Source organism: Schistocerca americana, chromosome 8 (genome assembly GCF_021461395.2).
Source record: "Schistocerca americana isolate TAMUIC-IGC-003095 chromosome 8, iqSchAmer2.1, whole genome shotgun sequence".
In the NCBI taxonomy this organism is placed as follows: Eukaryota; Metazoa; Arthropoda; class Insecta; order Orthoptera; family Acrididae; genus Schistocerca; species Schistocerca americana.
In genome coordinates, this window is record NC_060126.1 from 509,134,532 (window position 1) to 509,149,395 (window position 14,864).

The following is a 14,864-nucleotide window of genomic DNA, read 5'->3' on the forward strand; positions in this document are numbered from 1 at the left end:
CAATCATCCAGACTGTTACGCCTTCAACTACTGAAAAGGCTGCTGCCCCTCTTCAGGAACCACACGTTTGTCTGGCCTCTCAGCAGATACCCCTCCGTTGTGGTTGCACCTACAGTGCGGCCATCTGTATCGCTGAGGCACGCAAGCCTCCCCACCTATGGCAAGGCCCATGTTTCATGGGGGGGGAGTCAATCTTGTGATATTTTTGTAATCTAATTTATAACTTAAATATGACTTGCAGTATTAAGTTACTATCATAGTAGAGTTGTATTCATGTATTTTGATAATGTTGTAACTTGATGCTGTCTGTCCATCTATGGCTGGTGGGCCAAGCAAACTTCCAAAACTGAAATTGTTAACCTAAGGAAGCAGATTAACAGCAAAACAATAGAACAGTCAGACAACACATGCAAAGCATCTTGGAAGCTGATTGACAAATACTGAAAAGATCCCAACAAGATGAACATGGAACCACTCAGCATAAGACATGATGGTAACATTATAAAAAACCCAGATACTATTTGTAATATTTTGAATAACTACTACATTTGTGGCAAACAATCAACCCATATTATAGATTCACAGGTAGAGATCCGATGCCATCTCACCCAGTGTACTGAATTTGAATTTATGGAAGTGAATGAGCAGGAGGTTCGCAGGGCAATATACATGCTAAAGAAAAAATTTTCACCTGGATGGGATGGTGTATCCAGTGCTATTACTAAAGTGTGCTTTAAAGAAATCTCTAAACCTTTTACTCACCTGATTAACTGCAGCATTAGAGAAAACATGTATCCAACTGTTCTAAAAATGAGTGTAGTGAAACCAGCGTATAAAAAGGGAAGTAAGGAAGACGTCTCCAACTATAGACCAATATCATTAATTCCCACTTTCAGTAAGTTATTCTAAGGCATTATCCTTTCTCAGCTAAGTGCCTTTTTCACAAAACAAACTGCTTGTAGATTCGCAGCATGGCTTAAGGAAAGAGCTAAGTACAACCAAAGCAGTTACACAGTTCATCCATAGAGTTTACCGTCTGTTGGACCAGAAGATGCAGACTGCAGGTATATTTTTGGACCTGACAAGACCATCTGATATGGTAAACCATAGGGTACTTCTTAAAAAGCTAAAATCTTATAGAATTGGGGATCAAGCCATGAATCTTCTAACCACGTACCTGCTGAATCTTAAGCAAAACACTAAATTGTCATACAAACTAGATAATAAAATCATGAACTCCCAGTCCACAAGTGAACCTGTATTGCGAGGTGTACCACAGGGCTCAATTTTTGGACCCTCTCTCTTCCTTACATATATTAACGACATTGCACAACCCATTAACTCCCATATTGTAAGCTATGCAGATGACACATCAATTTTATTCTATGGGAGTGAATCTAATGAGTTAGAATCTCTTGCTATCAGTGGTGTAACAGAAGTAACAAAATACTTCAATGATCAGGGACTCAAGGTGAATGTCACCAAATCTCAACTACTGACTTTTAAAACAGGCAGTTCTCACCACAACAATATGAATAGTGTGTGTAATATCCCTGCAACAAAAAATGGTAGCTGTAAATTGCTGGGTGTGTGTTGATGAGAATTTGCGGTGGACATACCACATTAATTTCGTACATGGAAAAGTCAGTAGTGCCATATATTTCCTCAGCCAGTTCGCAAAGATAGTTCCTAGCCAAGCACTGAAATTAGTATATTATGGAACACTTGACCCCCTTTCTCAATTACAGAATTGAACTGTGGGGCTGTGCAGCTGATGTACATTTCAAAATACTACTACTACTACTACTACTACTACTACTACTACTACTACAGAAAAGAGCAAGAAGACATATACATGGGATGGGACATAGAGATTCATGTCGTGAAGTGTTTGTGCAGCACAAATATCTGACAATATATTCTCTGTACATCTTCAAAATAGTTGTATTTTTATAAGTCAATGAACAGACGCTATCAAGGGCAGTGACGTACATGATCACAACACTGGAACAAAGTAACTATTTCTGTAATAGAACAAGGTTAAAAATGACTCATAGAAGTCCATATATCAGTGGTTTGATTTGGTATAACAAGCTACCAAACACTCTAAGAACGTACACGGGAAATGTTTTTAAAACAAAATTAAAATCTTTTCTAATAGAAAAATGATTATATTCTTTCAAAGAATTTTAAGATAGTGATTGTAATATGAGGCATTAGCATATCAGTTGTAATGTGATGAATGTAAAAAATAGACATAAGAAGCAACAGCTACAGAATATAGTGTATTTTATAAGTGTACATATAACCATAATATTAAGTGACATTTGCAAAAGCCATCATTACAATGGCTCCATGCAAAGAAAATGTAAATAAAATAAAAAATAATAATAATTTTCTCGTGGCATGATATTTCTTTTCCAGGATTTTTGATACTAAACATAAATAAACAAATAAAAACACATACCTAATTACTCATTTACCTCTTTAAACTTTAGAATGCTGCTGCTAATGTCATCTCTTTAAACATATTTATTACCAAAAACACAGTGTCTCTCAGACGAATCCCATATTCTGACACGGTATAGATTCTCCTAATTGGCTACGATTGCTCGATGCAGCTCTACTAGCCGCATTCGTACACACTTTGTTCATATTAATCGGCCAAAGCATTGCCGAGATACTAGCTTTTGAACTTTCATAAATTTACAATTTTTAAGACGACAGTAAGTTTTAAACTAATATATATTTTTGTGATGCGTCTAGATAATTTAGTTTTACACAGTTTTCTATCCATGAGTCCAACTAGCACCTTCATGTCACTCTCAGTTTTGTTTTTATCAATTATTCTGTGGCATATAAATTTCTTCAAGTGCGGAAACATGGCCATACGAGCCCCTGCCAAACGTCCATTCATGTTTTTCCGAGGCCACATACATGCTAGCCACTCGCCATGGCCCCACAGCTACTGCCAGCCATGTGTTCTGCAGCGGGAATCTGCCACTCTAGTCTTCCCCCATAGTTTATGCGCCCACAATAGTGATAGCAAAAGACAGACAGACAGTCACACAGAGTACACAACACACTTTATTTTATAAAAACTCAGTACATAGAAGGACACGCAACTTAACGGACTTGAGTCACAGAGGGAACTGAATTACTCCCATCAGCCATTGGAGATAAGACTGCAAGACATTTTCTCTGGCTGGTGATGCATCCTCCTGGTAGTGCAGAGCCTGGAGTGGAGGCAATCCCTGGAAGTTGGAAGTGTTGGCATGGGTGGTCTTGTGCCGGGTGTAGAGAGGATAGTTGTGGAAATGGGTGTGTGTGTGTGGATGGCACAGGGAGGAAACAGGGAAGGGGCTGAATTGGTGAGAACAATGACTAATGAATGTTGAGGCCAGGAAGGTTAAGGGAACATAGGATATACTGCAGAGACAGTTCCCACCTGCACAATTCAGAAAAGCTGGTGTTGGTGAGAAGGTTCCATATGGCACAGGCTGTGAAGCAGTCATTGTAATCAAGGATGTCGTGTTGGGCAGTGTGCTCAGCAACAGGGTGTTCCAGTAGTTTCTCGGTGACAGATTGTTGATGGCCGTTAATGTGAACAGACGGCTTGTTGGTTGTCATGCCCACATAGAATGCAGCACAGTGGTTGCAACTTAGCTTGTAGACAACATGAGTTATTTCACTGGTAGCCCTGCCTTTGATAGGATAGGTGATCTTATGAATCCTACCTGTGGACAAAGGCTCCACCACTATTGTTTTGAAACGAAATGATTACCTGGCAGAAGGACTCCGCCACCTGCCAGATACAGCACCTACAAACCTTGCGACAGTGACCCCATTCCAGAAATCCAGCAGGATCTCCAGTCTCTCCTCAAATCCTTAGCCCCATCCCAGAACCTCTCCCTGGAGTCCATCTTTCTGCTCACCCCTACCACTGCCTGCACTCCTACCTTCCACATGCCCCATAAAGTTCATAAACTGAACCATCCATGATGCCCCACTGTGGCTGGTTACTGTGCTCCCAACTAGAGTGTCTCTGCTCTCATATACAAACACTTTTTGCCTGTTACCCGGAACCTACTCTGCTATATAAAAGATACCAACCATTTCATCCACTGACTCTCCACAGTTCCTGTCCCTTTACCACACGGTGCCCTCGTCACTATTGATGCCACCTCCCTCTATACCAACATCCCTAATGCCCATGGCCTTACCACTGTTGAACACTACCTTTCCCAATGCCCAATGGATTCCAAACTAACAACCTCCTTCCTACTACCATGACCAATTATATCCTGACCCACAATTACTTCTTTTTTGAAGGCATTACCTACAAACAAATCTCGGGTATGGCTATGGGCACCCACATGGCACCATCATATGCCAACCTATTCAGGGGCCATCTAGAGGAATCCTTCACAAACACCCAGGATCCTAAACCTCTCACCTGATTCAGATTCATTGATGACATCTTTGTGATTTGGATCGAGGATGAGGACACGCTGTCCACATTCCTCCAGAACCTCAACAGCTTCTCCCCCATTTTCTTCACCTGCTCCTACTCAACCCAACAGACCACCTTCCTAGATGTTGACCTCAACCTCAAAGATGGCTACATTGGTACCTCTGTCCATATCAAACCTATTAACCTCATGCAATAGCTCCACTTCGGCAGCTGCCACCCATTCCATACCGAGAAGTCCCTTACATACAGCCTAGCCACCCATGGACATCACATCTGCAGTGAAGAGTGATCCCTCTTGAAATATAATGAGGTGATTTTAAGTAATAGAAGACCTAAAACAATCAGGGATCAGTACCAAAATGATAAATGAAAGAGACAGATTCAGAAACAAAACTATGAAGACGAAATATGAAGTGAAAAATGAAATGATTGTATGGCATCGTTGGCTGGGAGACCCCATACGGGTTTGCTTGGCCGCCATATCGAAAGTCCTTTTCAGCTGACGCCACTTCCGTGACTTGCAAGTCAATGATGAAAGACACACAACACCCAGTCATCTCAAGGCAGAGAAAATCCCTGCCGGGAATCGAACCCGGGACCCCGAGCACGGGAAGCGAGAACACTACCGCAAGACCATGAGCTGTGGACAGAATCTGAAGTAAAAGAAAGGAAGAAGAATAGCAAAATATGAACAGAACAAAGGAAACAGGAACACAGCAAAAGAGTGAAGAGGTTTTTGGGGAGAGAAAAAGAAGAACCAAACAAGGAAAAAGTGAATAATTATGCAACATTCAAGTTTACCACTGTCCTGGAGACAAAAAGGTATAATAATAATAATAATAATACCCGTGAAGGCTCGGGAAAAGAATAGGCCTTCGGTATATTCTGCAAGTCGTAAAAGGCGATGAAAAGAACAAACCACTAATAGGGCTAACCCCCCTTTTAGTGTGATTAGTTGGTTCAGGACAGAACTAATTAAGCCTTGGACAAGCGCTGTCATGGTCGGGGACGACGCTTGAACCCTATGCCCGTCCACAATCGTAACGACACTGCTAGCCACACGGAAAATGATTTAAATCCAAATAGAGGTGTTTTGCAGGACATGCTTCCTGCAACCACTCTAGAAGGAAAACAAAGACAGAGGATGAGATGGTCAGATGAAGTTAACCGACACCTCATGTTCTGTTATTACCAAGCAACAAACTTAGGAACCAAGACAACTGGATACAGATCACAAGTATACACAACATTTATTTCCAGATACCCAGAATTAAAATTTTTAACAGAACAGCGACTAGCTGATCAGATTCGTGTAATAATCAAAAATAACAGGATACCCCAGTCAGAATTAGAAAACATCAAACAAGTACAACAAATACTGGAACAAAATAATGTGCAATCAGAAGAAGAAGAAGAAGAAGAAAATACAGTACTGGACTCAAACATCCCAGAGCAAACAAACAAAGAACAACACACATCAATCAAACAATCAGAGGAAAACAAAATCTTAAGACAGCCACCAGAACATGCACAAATAGAACATGAAGTGACACACATATTAGATATAGAAGAAACATTTCAGTTGACATATATAGAATACAAAGACACAAATACAGACATTAGACCATTCTTGTATAGACCACCAAATAACCCACAAGTCGAAACAACAATAACCACCATCAACACAATCATACACAACAAAATAAATGAAAATACAACTATGGAAGAGTTACAACTACTGGTTTATACAGGAGCACTCACTACACTAAATATACACACTAGGCAGAGATCAGAACAAACCAACACACAGAAGAAACCCACAAAACCAGCATGGCAACACAGGCTACAGATCAGAATAGAAAAACTGAGAAAAGACATCGGACAGCTAACACAATTTTTAAGAAATGAAATATCACACAAAAAACGAAAAAGGTTAGGTAAAATCTCACAACAAGAAGCGATAGAGCAATTAGATGAAAAGAAGCAATAATTACAAGTATTGGCCAAACGAATTAGAAGATACAAAAAAAGTGAAAACAGAAGGAAGCAAAACCAAACATTCAACACAAACCAAAAGAAATTTTACCAGACAATAAATAACACACACATTAAAATAGACAATCCACCAAACATAACAGACATGGAACACTTCTGGAGCAACATATGGTCAAACCAGGTACAACATAACAGACACGCATGGTGGATACAAGCAGAAACAGACTCATACAAGATGATACCACAAATGCCTGAAGTGATAATTTTGCAACATGAAGTCACCCAAGCAATTAATTCTACTCACAATTGGAAAGCTCCTGGAAATGATAAAATAGCAAATTTCTGGCTAAAGAAGTTCACCTCAACACATTCACATCTAAATTATTTAACAATTACATTGCAGACCCATACACAGTCCCTGATACACTTACACAAGGAATAACTTATCTGAAACCTAAAGATCAAGCAGACACAGCAAACCCAGCTAAATATCGCCCCATAACATGCCTACCAACAATATACAAAATATTAACTTCAGTCATTACACAGAAATTAATGACACATACAACACAGAACAAAATTATAAATGAAGAACAGAAAGGCTGCTGCAAAGGAGCACAACAATGTAAAGAGCAACTGATAATAGATACAGAGGTGACATATCAAGCTAAAACTAAACAAAGGTCACTGCACTACGCTTACATTGATTACCAAAAAGCTTTTGATAGTGTACCCCACTCATGGTTACTACAGATATTGGAAATATACAAAGCAGATCCTAAATTGATACAGTTCCTAAACGTAGTAATGAAAAATTGGAAAACCACACTTAATATCCAAACAAATTCAAATAATATCACATCACAGCCAATACAGATTAAGCGTGGAATTACCAAGGAGACTCACTAAGTCCTTTCTGGTTCTGCCTTGCTCTGAACCCACTATCCAACATGCTAAATAATACAAATTATGGATATAATATTATTGGAACATACCCACACAAAATAACACATTTGTTATACATGGATCATCTAAAACTACTGGCAGCAACAAATCGACAACTCAGCCAGTTACTAAAGATAACAAAATTATTCAGCAATGATATAAATATGGCTTTTGGAAAAGACAAATGTAATAGCATAGTCAAGGGAAAACACACTAAACAAGAAGATTACATATTGGATAACCACAGCGACTGCATAGAAGCGATGGAAAAAACGGATGCCTATAAGTATCTAGGATACAGACAAAAAATAGGGATAGATAATACAAATATTAAAGAAGAACTAAAACAAAATTATAGACAAAGAGTAACAAAAATACTGAAAACAGAATTGACAGCAAGAAACAAGACAAAAGCTATAAATACTTATGCTATACCAATATTGACCTACTCATTTGGAGTAGTGAAATGGAGTAACACAGACCTAGAAGCACTCAATACACTTACATGATCACAATGCCACAAAAATAGAATACATCACATACATTCAGCAACAGAAAGATTCACATTAAGCAGAAAGGAAGGAGGAAGTGGATTTATCGACATAAAAAACCTACATTACAGACAGGTAGACAATTTAAGAAAATTTTTTATAGAACGAGCAGAAATTGGCAAAATACACAAAGCAATCATTCATATAAATACATCGGCTACACCACTGCAATTTCATAACCACTTCTACAACCCTTTAGATCACATAACATCAACAGATACGAAGAAAGTAAATTGGAAAAACACTACATGGCAAGCACCCATATCATCTAACACAGCCACACATCAATCAAGATGCATCCAACACATGGCTAAGAAAAGGCAATATATACAGTGAGATGGAAGGATTCATGATTGCAATACAGGATCAAACAAACACCAGATATTACAGCAAGCATATTATTAAAGATCCCAATACCACAACGGATAAATGCCGACTTTGCAAACAACAAATAGAAACAGTAGATCACATTACAAGCTGATGTACAATACTAGCAAATACAGAATACCCCAGAAGACATGACAATGTAGCAAAAATAATACATCAACAACTTGCCATACAACATAAACTAATAAAACAACACGTTCCCACATACAAGTATGCACCACAAAATGTACTGGAGAATGATGAATACAAATTATACTGGAACAGAACCATTATAACAGATAAAACACCACCACATAAGAAACCTGACATCATACTCACCAATAAAAAGAAGAAATTAACACAACTAATCGAATACTAGAAGATATCAGAGATTTAGGAACCAGGTTTTAAATTGTAATACATTTCCAGTGGCAGATGTGGACTCTGACCACAATCTATTGGTTATGAACTGTAGATTAAAACTAAAGAAACTGCAAAAAGGTGAGAATTTAAGAAGATGGGAACTGGATTAACTGACTAAACCAGAGGTTGTACAGAGTTTCAGAGAGAGCATAAGAGAACAATTGACAGGAATGGAGGAAAGAAGTACAGTAGAAGAAGAATGGGTAGCTTTGAGGGATGAAGTAGTGAAGGCAGCAGAGGATCAAGTAGGTAAAAAGACGAGGGCTAGTAGAACTCCTTGGGTAACAGAAGAAATATTGAGCTTAATTGACAAAAGGAGAAAATATAAAAATTCAAAACAAGGCCCCGGGAGTAGACAACATTCCATTAGAACTACTGATGGCCTTGGGAGAGCCAGTCATGACAGAACTCTACCATCTGGTGAGCAAGATGTATGAGACAGGCGAAATACCCTCAGACTTCAAGAAGAATATAATAATTCCAATCCCAAAGAAAGCAGGTGTTGACAGATGTGAAAATTACCGAACTATCAGTTTAATAAGTCACAGCTGCACAATACTAACGTGAATTCTTTACAGACGAATGGAAAAACTGGTAGAAGCCGACCTCAGGGAAGATCGGTTTGGATTCCGTAGAAATGTTGGAACACGTGAGGCAATACTGACCTTACGAGTTATCTTAGAAGAAAGATTAAGGAAAGGCAAACCTACATTTGTAGCATTCATAGACTTAGAGAAAGCTTTTGACAATGTTGACTGGAATACTCACTTTCAATTTCTAAAGGTGGCAGGGGTAAAATACAGGGAGCGAAAGGCTATTTACAATTTGTACAGAAACCAGAAGGCAGTTATAAGAGTCGAGGGGTATGAAAGGGAAGCAGTGGTTGGGAAGGGAGTGAGACAGGGTTGTAGCCTATCCCCAATGTTATTCAATCAGTATATTGAGCAAGCAGTAAAGGAAACAAAAGAAATTTCAGAGTAGGTATTAAAATCCATGGAGAAGAAATAAAAACTTTGAGGTTCACTGATGACATTGTAATTCTGTCAGAGACAGCAAAGGACTTGGAAGAGCAGTTGAACGGAATGGACAGTGTCTTGAAAGGAGGATATAAGATGTACATCAACAAAAGTAAAATGAGGATAATGGGATGTAATCGAATTAAGTCGGGTGATGCTGAGGGAATTAGATCAGGAAATGAGACCCTTAAAGTAGTAAAGGAGTTTCGCTATTTGGGGAGCAAAATAACTGATGTTCGTCGAAGTAGAGAAGATACAAAATGTAGACTGGCAATGGCAAGGAAAGCATTTCTGAAGAAGAGAAATTTGTTAACATTGAGTATAGATTTAAGTGTCAGGAAGTCGTTTCTGAAAGTATTTGTATGGAGTGTAGCCATGTATGGAAGTGAAATGGACGATAAATAGTTTGGAAAAGAAGAGAATAGAAGCTTTCGAAATGTGGTGCTACAGAAAAATGTTGAAGATTAGATGGATAGATCACATAACTAATGATGAAGTATTGAATAGAATTGGGGAGAAGAGGAGTATGTGGCACAACTTGACAAAAAGAAGGGACCGGTTAGTAGGACATGTTCTGAGGCATCAAGGGATCACAAATTTAGGATTGGAGGGCAGCGTGGAGGGTAAAAATCATAGAGGGAGACCAAGAGATGAATACACTAAGCAGATTCAGAAGGATGTGGGTTGCAGTAAGTACTAGGAGATGATGAAGCTTGCACAGGATAGGGTAGCATGGAGAGCTGCTTCAAACCAGTCTCAGGAATGAAGACCACAACAACACAATCGAAATATCCATATCCAATACGACAAACATATAGAAGAAAACAGGAGAAAAAATTGAAAAATTACATCAAACTGGCTGAGGAAGTCAAGGACATGTGGCATCAGGATAAAGTTGACATTATACCAATTATTCTATCAACTACAGGAGTCATACCAGACAATATCCACCAGTACATGAACACAATACAGCTACATCCATACGTATATATACAACTACAGTAATCTGTAATTATTGATACATGTTCAATTACCCAAAAGTTCCTAAATGCAATGTAACATATACCGTACAGTCAAAAGGAAGTCACGCTTGATCAAGGTCCGCATCACTTTCCATTTTTGACCATACATAATGTCTGAGAAAAGAAAGAATAATAATAATAATAATAATAATAATAATGTTTAGACACACATGGACTATGTGCTTTTAATAAATAAATAGACATGTGAAATGTACAGTAGTGAAATAATGCTAGCAAACAGTGAAGTTGTATTTATGGCTTACTGGTTTATGATCAGAATACTACTAGAGCTACAGCAAAGTGTGATCAGGTACAACTAGTCTAAAATAGAGCAAAGAACTAGGAATCTTTACGAATTCAAATTAGGATTTAAGAAATAGTGTTTATCTCTTCTATACAGTGTGTGATTATGTAAGTTCAAAAACTGAAGGCTTCAGTTAGCTACATTACAAGTAGCAGCATGCATTGTACACTTGTACATTTAGCTGTCATAAGCCCCAGCAGTAGTAAGACACAGTATAGGGATAGTTAATGTAGTGTACAGATAGTGCTTCTAAGTCTCAATTCTCTTATGTTAATTGTACTATAACTCATTCCCTATCCATTGAGGCTTCCCTTCTTATTTATCTCTATGGACATGAATGAATGATGGGGTATGCAGGTATTCATTGTCAAGAATGGGTATGTCTGATATGATGTGCAATTCATCGCAGCAGAGTTACTTGCTACAGTTATGTCTGTTACACACCATTTGGAGGTTCTGAAGGACTCTCTTCATGTGAATCTCAATGCACAACAATAGATTGCCATTTAGGTATTAGTTTTCCCACTTAACTTGCATGTTCACTTCCTGGTATACCCTCACGCCTAAGGAGCAGTTTTTCACTTGAGCTGGTATGTGAACTGATGTCTACTTTTGTCTAATGCAAAGCATTTGGTGTAAGTATCATATTTGTTGAACTTTACATTTATAATGCACTGCATTCCACACTATCCAGTAGGTTGCTGTACACGCTGCATGACAGAAAGTGAAGCACCCTGGAGGGGAAGAGGAACCAAAGTTCATGGGTTGACTTGGTGCTGTTGCATCCTCTCCTGAGGCCCTGTTGTACCGGGTCCTTTATATCTTGGATACTGGTAGTAGGACTGAGTTGACATCAAAGCTGTTTCCAAACATGTTCTGTCTGAGACATTCCCCGGGTTGGTCCCTTTTCCTAGTGAACCGCATGTTGTTCGTCCAACACCTTGAGAGAATGAATGTGATGGCTGGTGTGACTTTTTGCCCCTGACAGTCCAGAAGGCAGGCACCACACACAATTTGGGCAGAGCCCCACCAAGTGGTGGGTATTTCTCCTTTTTTTTTCATTGGTTTGTAACATTCACCCAATAACAATCAATTGAATACGTAACAAAGATGTAATACCTATAACAGGATTCTTGTCATCTATTCTGTGTTCTGAGTATCATGTCATCATTGTGAAATTTCATTTATAGAGTTAACATTTAAAAGGCATGATCTACTAATTTAGCAACTCATGTAATTTATACTTTTTATGTAACTATAGTAACAAATTTTCTGTGATTTTATAGTATTTTCAGTATTGATGTCATATCTCATTCCAGCATTGCCAGGGTGTTTTGCTGTTGCTCTGTAGTGACTGATTTTTAAATAAAGTTGTGGCGTCAATCCACGGATTGATAGGCCAGAATGTCGTATGTGTATTATGTCTTTGAGTTGATCTTTGTTTTGTACACTTCCGGGACCTCAGTTCCCGCCTAGTCTTCATCCTGTACATTCATTGTGTAATAAAAGTATTGATGATTAGAAGAGGGAACTGTGGTCATTACCTTACCACCTTAATACCTCCTTCAAAGTAACACACAGTGAAAGTTAACAACTTCCAAAAGTTTGTCTTTCAAAATTCATAATATAGTTCAGTTGCACTACACAATCATTATTCTGTCACTTATTACTGTGAACAACTCACTTTTTATTTTGTTTATCATCACTTTGAAAAGACTTAGGTTTTCATAATTAGCTTCAGCACAACTTATCTTTTCGATTGTGTGGATAGGAGATATTACTCCGATGTATGTACAGACTTCAAAGTACTTTTATGTAATTGTTTTGTGAACTACTACTTCTAAGTCCGATTATATCCAGTATGTTCCAGAAATAAATTTTCCACATTAGGACAAGAGATTAATTTATTTCTTTCCATGATTCGAATTTCACTAAAAAAATATAGTACATGAAAAGCACCAATTAGTAAACTGGTGCTTTTCATTTATTATAATGTTGTTCTACCAAGAACCTATGGAAGATTCTGTTAAAATAAAAAATATAGGTTTTTAATTAATGACAGAGCAACCAATCAAAATCGATCTTTGTAAGTACAGTTCTTTGCAATGAGTTATTCTGTTAGCTTACTGGTGATCAACTTTTTCACATCATTTTGGTCAATTTTCTTTGGATTCTATGCCTTTCTGACAGGTACACAATCAGTACCAGTTATAGCGTATATCAGACTAAGTGGGATGGTTGGAAGTATCTCCATCTATCCTCTGCAAACCACCATGAGGTGCATGGCAGAGGGTACATCACATTGTTCCAGTTATTATGGTTTCTTCCTGTTCCATTCACGTATGGAGTGCAGAAAGAAGGATTGTTTGAATGCCTCTGGGAGTGAAGTAATTAGAATAATCTTGTCCTCATGGTCCCTATGTGAATGTTGAGTGCTGAGTGTTGCATAGGGGTTTTAGTATATTCCTAGTGTCACCATTTAAAGCCATTTATTGAAATTTTATTAGTAGACTTTCTCAAGATAGTTTACATCTGTCTTCAAGTGTCTGCCATTTCAGCTCTTTCAGGGCCAATGTGACACTCTCCCATGGATTAAACAAACCTTTTGTGCTGTCCTTCTCTGTATGTCTTCAATATCCCCTGTAAGTGACCTCTTTTGTAGACTGAATGCACCCGCAGTATTCTGCCAATAAACCGGAGCCTACCACCTGCTTTACCCACAACTGAACCTATGTGATCATTCCATTTCACATACCTAAAAAATGTTACACCCAGGTATTTGTACGAGTTGGCCAATTCCAGCAGTGACTCATTGATACCATATTTTTTATTTTTTTATTTTGTGAAGTACACAGTTCTACATTTCTGAACATTTAGAGCAAGTTGCCAATATCTGTACCTCTTTGAAATCTTCTCGAGATCTGATTGAATATTTATGCTGCTTCTTTTGGATAGTACTTCATTATAGATAGCTGCATCACCTGCAAAAAGCCTGATTTTACTATTAATATTGCCTGCAAGGTCATTAATATACAATACGAACAGCAAGTGTACCAACACACTTCCCTGCAATATGTTTGAAGTTACTTCTACATCTGATAATGACTCTCCATCCAACATAACATGCTGTGTCCTTCCTACCAAAATGTCCTCAATCCAGTCACAAATTTCACTTGATTGTACTTCTGATAATAATTGCAGATGAGATACTAAGTAAAATGCATTTTAGAAAATCAAGAAATAGTGCATCTACCTCATTGCTTTGATCCAAAGCTTTCAGTATGTCATGTGAGAAAATTGTGAGTTGGGTTTGACATGATTGATGTTATTGAAATCCATGCTGGTAGGCACTGAGAAGGCCATTCTGCTCAAGATATCTCTATGTTTCAACTCAGAATAAGTTCTAAGACTCTACAACAAACCGATGTCAAGGATCTTGGGTGGCAGTTTTGTGGATCACTTCTACTACACTTCTTGTTGACAGGTGTGACCTGTGCCTTTTTTCAAGAACTGGGCACAGTTTTTTGCTCAAGGGTTCTATGATAGATTATAGTTAGAAGAGGGGGCTAACTCAATTGCAAATTCAATATAGATTTTGACACAGATTCTATAAGGGCATGGAATTTTGCTCATTGTTGACAATTTCAGCTGTTTCTTAACACCACTGACATTAATACTTATTTCATTCATCTTTTTAGTGTTACAAGGATTAAACTGGGGCAATTCTCCTGGGTATTCCTCTGTAAAAGAACACTTGAAGAGAGATTT